The sequence below is a fragment of the Pongo pygmaeus genome, chromosome 14, assembly GCF_028885625.2.
Source record: "Pongo pygmaeus isolate AG05252 chromosome 14, NHGRI_mPonPyg2-v2.0_pri, whole genome shotgun sequence".
NCBI lineage: Eukaryota > Metazoa > Chordata > Mammalia > Primates > Hominidae > Pongo > Pongo pygmaeus.
In genome coordinates this window covers 11757431-11771418 of record NC_072387.2, presented here as the reverse complement: position 1 = coordinate 11771418, position 13988 = coordinate 11757431, and the positions used below count along the sequence as shown (strand labels likewise).

The 13988-nt window shown below is 37.0% G+C and overlaps 1 pseudogene; it reads right to left on the bottom strand.

Moving 5' to 3' along the window:
- Positions 1–959: 959 nt before the first annotated feature.
- Positions 960–2876, bottom strand: LOC134738027 (cell division cycle protein 27 homolog; annotated as a pseudogene).
- Between the last annotated feature and the right edge of the window lie 11112 nt (positions 2877–13988).

Genomic DNA, 13988 nt, shown 5'->3' with positions numbered 1-13988 from the left:
TTTTATTTTTTTCTTGAGATGGCGTCTCACTCTGTCGCCCAGGCTGGAGTGCAATGGCATAATCTTGGCTCACTGCAACCTCCACTTCCCAGGTTCAAGCGATTATCCTTCCTCAGCCTCCTGAGTAGCTGGGACTACAGGCGCCTGCCACGATGCCCAGCTAATTTTTATACTTTTAATATAGGCGGGGTTTCAACATATGGTCTCGATCTCTTGACGTTGTGATCTGCCTGCCTTGGCCTCCCAAAGTGCTGGGATGACAGGCATGAGCCACCATGCCTTGCCCTCTCTTGATATTTAAACTTTTAAGTCAGTCCAGAGAAATACAATAAATGTCAACAGTAAGTAGGGTGTTGAGGCAGAAGTAGGACCTAACTTTTTCATATGTTATTCAGTTGATAACAATATGACCTGGGTAGTAATTTCCTATGTGTCTACTTATACACAAATACAAAAAAGTAAAACAGAGATACTGCTAAATAAAGGATACATTAAGTTCTTAATAGTAACTCAATAAACTGGAACATTGTCAATAAGCAGCTAGTGAACTTTTTCAGTGTTTTTTTCTATTATCCAATAAGTGTATTATGCTATTCCTTTCCAATTTCCCAAGCATTTTTTGTCCCAATCACCATTTTTGTGTTCGAAGAAAAAGTAACAAATCAAGTAACAAAACTAAACAAGCAAACAAACAAAACACAACTACAGTATCTGCAAAAGATTTTTAGAATACTGAAACTGTTGAGTATAAGCATCTCGTATTCTATTATCATTAGTTAACTGAAGAGTTTGTTAAAGACATACATTTCATAAAAAAAGTTAGTTTGAAGTTATTGACCAGAATGTACCATTCCTAAGTATTAGTAACCAAATTCATGACAATAAAGAGCTTTTTAACAAGAAAAATTAGTGACTACCAGCACCATCAACAAGACTTTGTCTTTACAATTCATTACCACTTACCATGCATTGTAATATATAGGATTGACTCTGATAGCATTTCGAAAACAAGCTAATGCTTTGTCCAATTCTGCAGTTAAGATAAACTCTCGCCCTAATAAAGTATAGGCATAAGCATAATTTGGATCCATTTGGATAGCTCTCTGGAAGAATTTAATTGCAATATCATGTTCCCGTTGCAAACTGAAACAGTTCCCTGCAGCACACCAGGCCTCTGGCGAATTTTTATGCATGTCTGTTAAGTCTTTTGACAGAAATGAAAGAGCGACATCTTTTTGAAGATGCCAAAGTGTTGTAGAATAGATTTGCATGCCTTCAACTCTATAATTCTCAATCCTTCTAAACTCTGAGAATATTCTTTCAGCTTGCATGTACTCTGAAAGTTCAAAATAGGACCTTCAAATTTGGCACAGTACCCAACCAGTATTGAAGTGGTGAGAAGGTAGATGGCTCAAAATATTTATAGCTTCTTTGCAGTGGTATGAACCTAAAGCTAAATAACCTTTCCCCCTTTCACGAAGAAGGCTCATCAAGCCTTCTGCTGCTACTTTTTGTAGATTAAAAGTCTGAATCTGAGGTGTGATTGTGGATATTTCCTCTTCTGAATTGATGGAAGAGTCCAATTTTGTAATTTCCAGGTTGTCATTTATATTAGATTGAGTTATTCCTCCTTTATTAGTTTAACTTTTTGTTTTTCTGTTTGGAATTTTAGGTGTAAACTTCATTTTTAATTTCTTCCTATTCTCCTTGGTTGTGGAACTGTCACTAGTAAAGAGTCATGAACTTCTTCGATGCAGTGCTTTTGGGGGAGATGTCATAGTGGGGCTCATTACCTGAGGTGTTGTAGTTATTTATGGACCAGAACTTTCTGTTAGTGAAAGAATTGGAGTTACCTCTCGGCTATTTCCACTCTGCGAGAAGACAGACTTTGCTCCAGTTTGGCCAATTCTGGCAACAGACTTTTTTGAAGGGGCTCCAGCGGATGGCACATCAATTACAGAAGGTGCATTAGTGTAGTTTTGTAAATAAGATCCATCTCCAGGACTTGGGGTTCCTAATGGAAAGATCCCAAAACTTGGGGTAAATGGACTAAGAGCTGCTGGTCCTGTTAATAAACTTCGACCAGTTTTTTGTTTATTTTGAACCTGTTTAGATAATATGGAAGTTCCTGTTCCCAGTGGGATAGTTTCAGGTGAAATTACAGCTGAATCAATAAAAGACACTGGGGAATCTGTATTCAAGGAGTACTTTGAATTGGAAGATTCTAAATTGACTCTGTTTAATTCAATTGTGTCCTGGGGTGTTTCCATAAGAATGGTCTCAGGCTGTCTGTGACATAAACTGTGATTAGGTACTTGTGTTGTTGAAGAGTTGGGCAGACAGTTGCTAAAGTTCTGTAAAGATGTGAATTTAAATGTTAGGTCAGGATCTGGCTTTTCACCTATTTCACATAATGATTCAAAGGGATACCAGAGGAAAGGATTTAAACTAAGTCTCTTTTGGTAACATTCTTATCCTTTGGCAAGCCGATCTGTCTTGCAATATACACGTCCCAACAATGGAAGGGGAAAGCAAACTGAATCACCAAACTCAGTAACAATATCATCATGGCTTTTCTGCTTATTAAACACTCCACCAGATAAGATTTGTTCCCAGTCTGCAAGCTTACTGAGATCAACACAACATTTTGCAAGCAGGTATTTGCATTGCGGTGTAGGACAACTGTGTCTTTTCAAGAGTCTATATGCTTTATAGGCTTTTCCTGGGAGTTAAGAACAGGTTGCCATTAAAAACAAGGCTTCTTCTGAGTGTACTTCTGCATAAAGGCGTTCTGTGAGGAAAACCCCACCTCGGTAAGCATAGTGGCTTAGTGCTTGCCATATAGCAGCCTGGAAGGGTTTCTGCAGCACTGTCATCCTCGAGGCAAAGGCCCAATTTCTGCAGTGCCTCAGGAAACCCCCACCCCACCAACCACCCTCCCCCCTGTAGCGGCTCCGGCCCGGCCAGCCTCGGCTCATTTAAATTCACCAGTTACCGGGGGATGGGGGTGGCCGAGCCAGCATGACTTCTTTATCCTGCCGACTGTGGAAAGCCCGGCCCCTTGTGATCCATTACAAAGCGAAAGTCACCTCATATTTGGGAAACAAGTCCACTCCCAAGTTCAGTGGAGGGATGTGGCATGTAGGACGAAGGACTCTGTTCCTTCTGATTTGGTCTGCACAGCGGGGCCTAGGGCTGGAGTCCTCTCTGTGAGGACTGCTGACTCCCTCTACCTTGGGTTCCATTGGCCCCACCCTGGGACATGGGCCTTGGCAGATTCTGGCCCTTCCTGGCCCTTAAGTTGCTGTCAGAAACCCCATCTCGTGTTCAGATGCCCCGAATAACTGGCTCGCGCCTCTCTGGAAACATTGGAAATCTCTCCTCTACACATGGTCACCTAAAACCCCAGGAGCTCGGGACACACGTCTGCCATCCACCTCACTGCTTTCGGGAGAGAATGTTGAGAGTCTCTTGCCAACTATCTCTTGACTTGAGTTCCTCATGGGTGTGTGGTTAAGACGTAGTGAGACCAGATGTATTAACTCAGGCCAGCTGCTGGTGGCTCACGCCTGTAACCCCAACACTTTGGGAGGCCGAGGCTGTAGGATCCCTTGAGGAATATCCTAACCCTGGGGAGGTTGAGACTGCAGTGTGTGAGCAGTAATGGTGTAATTTGGATCCTGCAGTTTTCTAAACATTCATTTTGTAGAATCTGCAAAGGGATATTTCTGAGCCCATTGAGGCCTATGGTGAAAAGGGAAATATTTTCAAATAAAAAGAAAACAGAAGCTTTCTGGGAAACTTCTTTTTGATGTGTGTATTCATCTCACAGTGTTGAAACTTTTTTTATTGAGCAGTTTGGAAACAGTCTTTTTGTAAAATCTGCAAAGGGATATTTCTTAGCCATTTGATACCTAGGTGAAAAAGAGATATCTTCACATAAAAACTAGACAGAAGCATTCTGAGAAAGTTCTTTCTGATGTGTGCATTCATCTCATAGAGTTGAACCTGTCTTTTGTTTGAGCAGTTTGGAAACAGTCTTTTTTAAAAATATGCAAATGGATATTTGTGAGCCCTTCACAGCCTATGATGAAACAGGAAATACCTTGACATAAAAACTAGACAGAATCTTTCTGAGAAAATGCTTTGCAATGTATGCTTTCATCTCACAGAGTTGAACTTTTCTTTTGATTGAGCAGTTTCTAACCAGTCTTTTTGTAGAATCCACAAATGGATATTTGCAGCGCTTTTAGGCCCATGGTGAAAACGGAAATATTTTCACAAAAACACTAAAAAGCAGCTTTCTGAGAATCTTCTTTGTGATGCCTGGATTCATATCACAGAGCAGAACCTTTCTTTTGATTGAGCAGATTGGAAAAAGTATTTTTGTACAATCTGCAAATGGATATTTCTGAGCCGTTTGATGCCTGTAGTGAAAAAGAATTATCTTCACATAAAAATTAGACAGAATCATTCCGAGAAACTTCTTCCTGATGTGTGCATTCATCTCACAGTGTTGAACCTTTCTTTTCATGGAGCAGTTTGGAAACAGTCTTTTTGTAGTATCCGCAGAGGGATAATTGTGAATGCTTTAAGGACTATGGTGAAAAAGGAAATATCTTCACAAAAAAATCTAGACAGAAGCATTCTGAGAAACTTCTTTTTTATGTGTGCATTCATCTCACACAGATGAATCTTTCTTTTCATTGGGCAGTATGGAAAGAGTCTTTTGGTTCAATCTGCAAAGGGATATTTCTGAGCAGTTTGAGGCCTATGGTGAAAAAGTAATATCTTCACATAAAAAGTAGACAGAAGCATTCTGAGAAACTTCTTTTTTATGTGTGCATTCACCTCACAGGGTTGAAACTTTCATTTCATTAAGAAGTTCAGAAACACTCTTTTTGTAGAATCTGAAAGGGATATTTTTGAGTCCATTGAAGCCTGTGGTGAAATAGGAAATATTGTTACATAAAAACTAGACAGAAGCTTTCTGAGAAACTTCTTTGTGATGTGTGCTTTCATCTCACAGAGTTGAGCCTATCTTTTGATTTAGCAGATTGGAAACAGTCCTTTTGTTGTATCTGCAGAGGGATATTTGTGAACGGTTTGAGGCCTATGGTGAAAAAGGAAATACCTTCACATACAAAGTAGACAGAAGCATTCTGGGAAACTTCTCTGTGATGTGTGCATTCAACTCACAGAGGTGAACCTTTCTTTAGATTGAGCTATTTGGAAACAGTTCTTTTTTAGAATCTGCAAAGGGATATTTCTGAGCCCATTGAGGCCTAGGATGAAAAAGAAATATCTTCACATAAAACTGGATAGATGCATTCTGAGAAACTTCTTTGTGATATGTCCATTCATCTCACAGAGTTGAACCTTTCTTTGGATTGGGCAGTTTGGAAACAGTCTTTTTGAAGAATCTGCAAAAAATATTTGTGAGCTATTTATGGCCTATGGTGAAATAGGAAATATCTTCACATAAAAACTAGACAGAAGCTTTCTGAGAAACTAATTTGTGATGTGTGCTTTCATCTCACAGAGTTGAACTTTTCTTTTGAATGAGCAGTTTGGAAACACTCTTTTTGTAGAGTCTGTAAATGGATATTTGGAGCACTTTGAGACCCATGGTGAAAAAGGAAATATCTTCACGTAAAAACCACACAGGAGCATTGTGAGAAACTTCTTTGTGATGGGTGTATTCATCTCACAGAGTTGAATATTTCTTTGGATGCAGCAGTTTGGAAAGATTCTTTTTGTAGTATCTGCAGAGGGATATTCATGAGCAGTTTATGACCTATGGTTAAAAAGGTTATATCTTCACAAAAAAAACTCGACAGATCCGTTGTGAGAAACTTCTTTGAGATGTATGCATTCAACTCACAGAGCTGAACCTTTCTTTTGATTAAGCAGTTTTCTAAACAGTCCTTTTGTAGAATCTGCAAAGGGATATTTCTGAGCCCATTTGGTCCTATGGTGAAAAAAGATATATCTTCACATGAATGCTAAACAGAAGCTTTCTGAGAAACTTCTTTGTGATGTGTGCATTCATCTCACAGTGTTGAAATTTTCTTTTGATTGAGCAGTTTGGAAACAGTCTTTTTGTACAAGCTGCAAAGGGATATTTCTGAGCCATTTGAGGCCTATGGTGAAAGAGAAATATCTTCGCATAAAAACTAGACAGAAACATTCTGAGAAATTTCTTTGTGATGTGTGCATTCATCACACATATTTGAACCTCTCTTTTGATTGAGCAGTTTGGGAACAGTCTTTTTTTAGAATATACAAAACGATATTTGTGAGCCTTTTCAGGCCTATGGTGAAATAGGGAAAATCTTCAAATAAAAACTGGACAGAAGCTTTCTGAGAAACTTATTTGTCATGTGTTCCTTCATCTCACAGAGTTGAACTTTTCTTTTGATTGAGCAGTTTGGAAACAGTCTTTTTGTAGAATCTGCAAATGGATATTTGCAACGTTTTATGCCTATGGTGAACAGGAAATATTTTCACCTAAAAACTAGACAGAAGCATTCTGAGAAACTTCTTTGTGATGTGTGCATTCATGTCACAGGGTTGAAACTTTCCTTGGATTAAGCAGTTTGGAAAGAGTCTTTTTGTAGAATCTGCAAAGGGATATTTGTGAGCCCATTGAGGCCTACGGTGAAACAGAAAATGTCTTCACATAAAAACTAGACAAAAGCTTTCTGAAAATCTTCTTTGTACTGTGTGCTTTCATCTCAAAGAGTTGAACCTCTCTTTTGATTGAGCAGTTTGGAAACACTCTTTTTGTAGAATCTGCAAAGGGATATTTGGAGTGCTTTGAGGCCTATGGTGAAAAAGGAAATATCTGCACATAAAAACTAGACAGAAACTTCTAAGAAACTTATTTGTGATGCGTGCTTTCATCTCAGATTTGGACCTTCCTTTTCATTGAACAGTTTGGCAACAACTCATTTTGTAGAATCTGCAAAGGGATATTTGTGAGCAGTTTGAGGCCTATGGTGAGAAAGTAAATACCTTCACATAATACCTAAACAGAAGTATTTTGAGAAAACTCTTTGTGATGTTTGCATTCATCTCACTGAGTTGAAACATTCTGTTCATTGAGCAGTGTAGAAACATACTTTTTGTGCAATCTGCAAAGGAATATCTGTTTGCGGTTTGAGACCTATGGTGAAAAAGTAATATCTTCACATAAAAACAAGACAGAAGCATTCTGAGAAACTAATTTTTTATGTGTGCATTCATCTCACAGAATTGAACCTTTCCTTTGATGAAGCAGTTCGGAAAGAGTTTCTTGTAGAATCTGAAAAGGGATAGTTGTGATCCCTTTGAGGCCTAAGGTGAAATAGGAAATATCTTCACATAAAAACTAGACAGAAACTTTCTGAGAAACTTCTTTGTGACATACCTTTCATCTCAAAGATTTGAACCTTTATTTTGATTGAGCAGTTTGGAAAGACTCTTTTTCTAGTATCTGCAGAGGGCTATTAATGAGCAGACTGAGGCCTATAGTGAAAAAGGAAATGGCTTCTCAAAAAACTAGACAGAAGCATTATGAGAGACTTCTATGTAATGTGTGCATTCATCTCACCAAGTTAAATCTTTCTTTTGATTGAGCTGCTTGGAAACACTCTTTTTTCTAGCATCTGCAAGGGTATACTTCTGAGCCCTTTGAGGCCTATTTTGAAATATGAAATATCTTCACATGTAAACTAGACAGAAGGTTTCTAAGAAACTTCTTTTTGACGTGTGCTTTCACCTCACAGAGTTGAACATTTCTTTTGATTGAGCAGATTGGAAACACTCTTTTTGTAGAATCTGCAAGTGGATATTTGGAGCGCTTTGAGGCCCATGGTGAAAAAGGAAATATCTTCACAAAAAACTAAACAGAAGTTTTCTGAGAAACTTCTTTGGGATGTGTGCATTCATCCCACACATTTGAACCGTTCTTTTGATTGCTATGGTGAAAAAGGAAACTTCTTCACATAAAACTATACAAAAGCATTCTGAGAAACTTCTTTGTTATGTGTGCTTTCATCTCATAGAGTTTAACCTTTCTTTTCATTGTGCAGTTTGGAAACAGTCTTTTTATAGAATCTGCAAAGGGATGTTTGTGAGCAGTTTGAGGCCTATGGTGAAAAAGGAAATACCTTCACATAAAAACCAGACAGAAGCTTTTTGAGAAACTTCTTTGTGATGTTTGCATTCATCTCCCAGAGTTGAATCTTCCTTTTCATTGAGCTGTTTAGAGACAGTCTTTTTGCACAATCTGTAAAGGGATATTTCTGAGTGGTTTGAGGCCTATGGTGAAAAAGAAATATCTTCACATAAAAATCAGAAAGAAGCATTCCAGGAAACTTCTCTGTGATGTGTGCATTCATCCCACAGATTTGAAACTTTCATTTCATTCAGTAGTTTGGAAAGAGTCTTTTCATAGAATCTGCAAAGGGATATTTCTGAGCCCTTGAGACCTATGATGAAATAGGAAATATCTTCACATAAAAACTAGACAGAAGATTTTGAGAAACTTCTTTGTGATGCTTGTGAACCTTCTTTTTGATTGAGCAGTTTGGAAACAGTCCTTTTGCAGAATCTGCAAAGGGATATTTCTGAGCCCTTTGAGTCCTATAGTGAAATAGAAAATGTCTTCACATAAAAACTAGACAAAAGCATTCTGAGAAACTTCTTTGTGATGTGTGCTTTCATTTCACAGAGTTGAACGTTTCCTTTGATTGAGCAGTTTGGAAACACTCTTTTTGTAGAATCGGTAAATGGATATTTGGGGTGCTTTGAGGCATAAGGTGAAAAAGGAAGTATCTATACCTAAAAACTAGACAGAAACTTTCTGAGAAACTTCTTTGTGATGCGTGCTTTCATCTCACAGATTTGAACATTTCTTTTCATTGAGCAGTTTGGGAACAAGTCGTTGTATAGAATCTGCAAATGTATATTTGTGAGCTGTTTGATGCCTATGCTGAAAAAGTAAATAGTCACATAAAAACCAGACAGAAGCTTTTAGAGATAACTTTTTGTGATGTTTGCATTCATATCAAAGAGTTGAAGCTTTCTGTTCCTTGAAGAGTTTGGAAACATTCTTTTTGTGCAATCTGCAAAGGAATATTTCTGAGTGGTTTCAGGCCTGTGGTGAAAAAGAAATATCTTCACATAAAAACTAGACAGAAGCATTCTGAGAAACTTCTTTTTTATCTGTGCATTCACCTCACAGAGTTGATCCTTTCTTTTCATTGAGCAGTTTGGAAACAGTCTTCTTGTAGTATCTGCAAAGGGATATTTGTGATCCCCTTTAGGCCTATGGAGAAATAGGAAATATCTTCACATAAATACTAGAGAGAATCTTTCCAAGAAACTTCTTTTCATCCTACACAGTTGAACCTTTCTTTGGATTGATCACTTTGGAAACAGTCTTTTTGAAGAGTCTACAAATGGATATTTGGGGAGTTTGAGGCCTAAGGTCAAAAAGGAAATATATTCACATAAAAACTAGACAGAAGCATTTTGAGAAACTTCTTTGTGATGTGAGCTTTCATTTCAGAGGGTTGAATCTTTCTTTTGTTTGAGCAGTTTGGAAATAGTCTTTTTGTAAAATGTGCAAAGGGATATTTCTGAGCCATTTGAGGTCTATGGTGGAAACGAAATATCTGTACATAAAAAGTAGACAGAAGCATTCTGAAAAACTTCTTTGTGATGTGTCCATTCATGTCACAGAGTTGAACCTTTCTTTTGATTGAGCAGTTTGGAAACAGTCGTTTTGTAGAATCTGCAAAGAGATATTTGTGAGCTCTTTATGGCCTGTGATGAAATACGAAATATCTCCACATAAAAACTAGACAGAAGATTTCTGAGAAACTTCTGCGTGATGTGTGCTTTCTTCTCACAGTACTGAACATTTCTTTTGATTGAGCAGTTTGGAAAGTCTTTTTGCAGAATCTGCTAATGGATATTTGGAGGTATTTGAGGCCCATGGTGAAAAAGGAAGAATCTTCACATAAAAACTAGACAGAAGATTTCTGAGAAACTTCTTTGTGATGTGTCAATTCATGTCACAGAATTCAACCTTTATTTCAATTGAGCAGTTTGGAGACAGTCTTTTGTAGAAGCTGCAAAGGGAAATTTCTTAGCCTTTTGTGGCTTATGGTGAAAAAGAAATATCTTCACATAAAAACTAGACAGAAGCTTTCTGAGAAACTTCTTTGTGATGTGCTCATTCATCTCACAGAGTTAAACTTTTCTTTTGATTTAGCAGTTTGGAACATGTATTTTCTTAGAATCTGCAAATGGAAATTTTTGAGCCCCTTATGGCCTATGTTGAAATATGAAATATCTTCACATAAAAACTAGATAGAAGCTTTCTGAGAAACTTCTTTGTGATGTGCACTTTCCTCTCACAGAGTTGAACCTTTCTTTTTATGGGGCGGTTTGGAAGCAGTCTTTTTGTAGAATCTGCAAATGGATATTTGGAGCGTTTTGAGGCCTATAGTGGAAAAGGAAATATCTTCACATAAAAACTAGACAGTAGCTTTTTGAGAAAACTATTTGTGACATTTCCATTCATCTCTAATAGTTGACCATTTCTTTTCATTGAGCAGTTTGGAAACAGTCTTTTTGTACAAACTGCAAAGGGATATTTCAGAGTGGTTTTAGGCCAATGGTGAAAAATAAATATCTTCACATGAAACCTAGACAGAAGCATTTTGAGAAACTTCTTTGTGATGTGTGCATTCATCTCACAAATTTGAACGTTTCTTTTGATTTAGCAATTTGGAGAACGTCTCTTGGAAGTATAAGCGGAGTTATATTTGTGAGCAGTTTAAGGCCTATTGTGCAAAAGTAAATACCTTCATATAAAAAGTAAACAGAAGCTTTCTGAGAAACTTCTTTGTGATGTGTGCTTTTGTCTCACAAAGTTTCACCTTTCTTTTGATTGAGAAGTTTGGAAACATTCTTTTTGTAGAATCTGCAAATGGATATTTGGAACAATTTGAGTCCTATGGTGAAAAAGGGAATATGTTCACATAAAAACTAGACAGAAGAATTCTGAGAAACTTCTTTGTGATGAGTCCATTCATGTAACAGAGTTGAAACTTTCTTTGATGGATCAGTTTGGAAGCAGTCTTTATGTAGTATCTGCAGAGGGATATTTTTGAGTAGTTTAAAGACTATAGTGAAAAAGGAAATATCTTCACAAAATAACTAGACAGAAGCATTTTGGGAAACTTCTTTGTGATGTGTGCATTCATCTCACAATGTTGAACGTTTCTTTTGATTTAGCAATTTGGAGAAAGTCTCTTGGAAGTATAAGCAGAGTTATATTTGTGAGCAGTTTAAGGCCTATGGTGCCAAAGGAAATACCTTCATATAAAAAGTAGACAGAAGCTTTCTGAGAAACTTCTTTGTGATGTGTGCTTTCGTCTCACAGAGTTGCACCTAACTTTTGATTGAGCAGTTTGGAAACATTCTTTCTGTAGGATCTGCAAATGGATATTTGGAGCAATTTGAGTCCTACGGTGAAAAAGGAAATATGTTCACATAAAAACTAGACAGAAGAATTCTGAGAAACTTCTTTGTGATGAGTCCATTCATCTCACAGAGTTGAAACTTTCTTTGATGGACCAGTTTGGAAATAGTCTTTTTGTAGTATCTGCAGAGGGATATTTTTGAGCGGTTTAAAGACTATGGTGAAAAAGGAAATATCTTCACATAATGACTAGACAGAAGTATTCTGAGAAACTTCTTTGTGATGTGTGCATTCATCTCACAGAGTTGAACCTTTCTTTTGATTGAGCACTTTGGAAACAGTCTTTTTGTAGAACATTCAAAGGAATATTTGTGAGCCCTTTATGGCCTCAGGTGAAATGGAAATATCTTCACATACAAACTAGAGAAAAGCTGTCTGAGTAACTTCTTTGTTATGTGTGCTTTCATCTCAGAGAGTTAAAAATTTGTTTTGATTGATCAGTTTGGAAACAGTCTTTTTGTAGAATCTGCAAATGGATATTTGGATCACTTTGAGGCCTATGTTGAGAAAGGAAATATGTTCACATAAAAACAAGACAGAAGATTTCTGAGAAACTTCTTTGTTATATGTGCATTCATCTCACAGGGTTGAACCTTTCTTTTGATTGAGCAGTTTGGAAACAGTCTTTTTGTAGAGTCTACAAAGGGATATTTCTGAACGGTTTTATGCCTATGTTGAAAAAGAAATATCTTCACATAAAAACTAGACAGAAGCATTATGAGAAATTAATTTATTATTTGTTCATTTGTCTCACAGAGTTGAAACTTGCTTTTCATGGAGCCATTCGAAAACTGTCTTTTTGTAGAGTATGCAAAGGGATATTTGTGAGCCCTTTGAGGCTTATATTGAAATAGAAAATATCTTCACAAAACAAGTAGACAGAAGCATTATGGGAAACTTCTTTGTGATGTGTGCTTTTATCTCTCAGATTTGAATCTTTCTTTTCATTGAACAGTGTGGAAACTCTCTTTTTGTAGATTCTGCAAAAGGATATTTGGAGGGCTTTGAGGCCTATGGTGAAAAAGGAAATATTTTCACTTAAAAACTAAACAGAAGCTTTCTGAAAAACTTCTTTGTGATGTGCATATTCATGTCACAGAGTTGAAACTTTCTTTTCATTGAGCAGTTTGGAAACCATCTTTTCGTACAATCTGCAAAGGGATATTTCTGAGTGGTTTGAGGTCTATGGTGAAAAAGAAATATCTTAGCATAAAAACTACACAGAGGCATTCTGAGAAACTTGTTTTTCATGTGTGCATTCATCTCCCAGAGTTGAACATTTCTTTTCATTGAGAAGTTCAGAAACAGTCTTTCTGTAGAATCTGCGAAAGGATATATGTGAGCCCATTGAGGGCCATGGTGAAATAGGAAATATCTTCACAGAAAAACTAGACAGAAGCATTCTGAGAAACTTCTTTGTGATGTTTGCATTCACCTCACAGAGTTGAAACTTTCTTTTGATTGATCCGTTTGGAAACAGTCTTTTTGAAGAATCTGCAAGTGGATATTTGGAGCGCTTTGTGGCTTGTGGTGAAAAACTAAATATCTTCACATAAAATCTAGTGAGAAACTTTCTGAAGAACGTCTTTGTGATGTGTGCTTTTATCCCACAGAGTTGAACTTTCTTTTCATTGAGCAGTTTGGAAGCAGTCTTTTTGTATTATATGCAGAGGGATATTTGGGAGCGGTTTAAGGCCTATTGTGAGAAAGTAAATATCTTCACATAAAAACTAGACAGAAGCATTCTGAGAAAGTTCTTTGTGATGTGTACATTCATCACACAGAGTTGAAAATTTCTTTTGATTGAGAAGTTTGGAAACAGTCTTTATGTCCAATCTGCAAAGGGATATTTCTTAGACGTTTGAGGCCTATGGTGAAAAAGAAATATCTTCACATAAAAACTAGACAGAAGCTTTCTAAGAAACTGCTTCATGATGCATCCATTAATCTCATACAGTTGAAATTTTCTTTTGATGGAGCAGTTTGGAAAGTGTCTTTTTGAAAATTCTTTAAAGGGATATTTGTTATCCCTTTATGGCCAAAGGTGAAATAGGAAATATCTTCCCATGAAAACTAGACAGAAGCTTTCTAAGAAACTTATTTGTGATGTGTGATTTCGCTTCACAGAGTTGAAACTTTCCTTTGTTAGAAAAGTTTGGAAAGAGGCCTTTTGTAGGATCTGCAAAGAGATATTTTTCAGCCCACTGAAGCGTATGGTGAAAAAGGAAATATCTTCACATTAAAACTAGAAAGAAACCATCTGAGAAACTTCTTTGTGATGTGCACTTTCATCTCATAGAGTTGAACCTTTCTTTTGATTGAGCAGTTTGGAAAAAGTCTTTTAGTAGAATGTGCAATTGGATATTTGGAGCGCTTTGAGGCCTATGGTGAACAAGGAAATATCTTCACATAAAAACAAGACAGAATCTTTCTGAGAACCTTGTTTGTG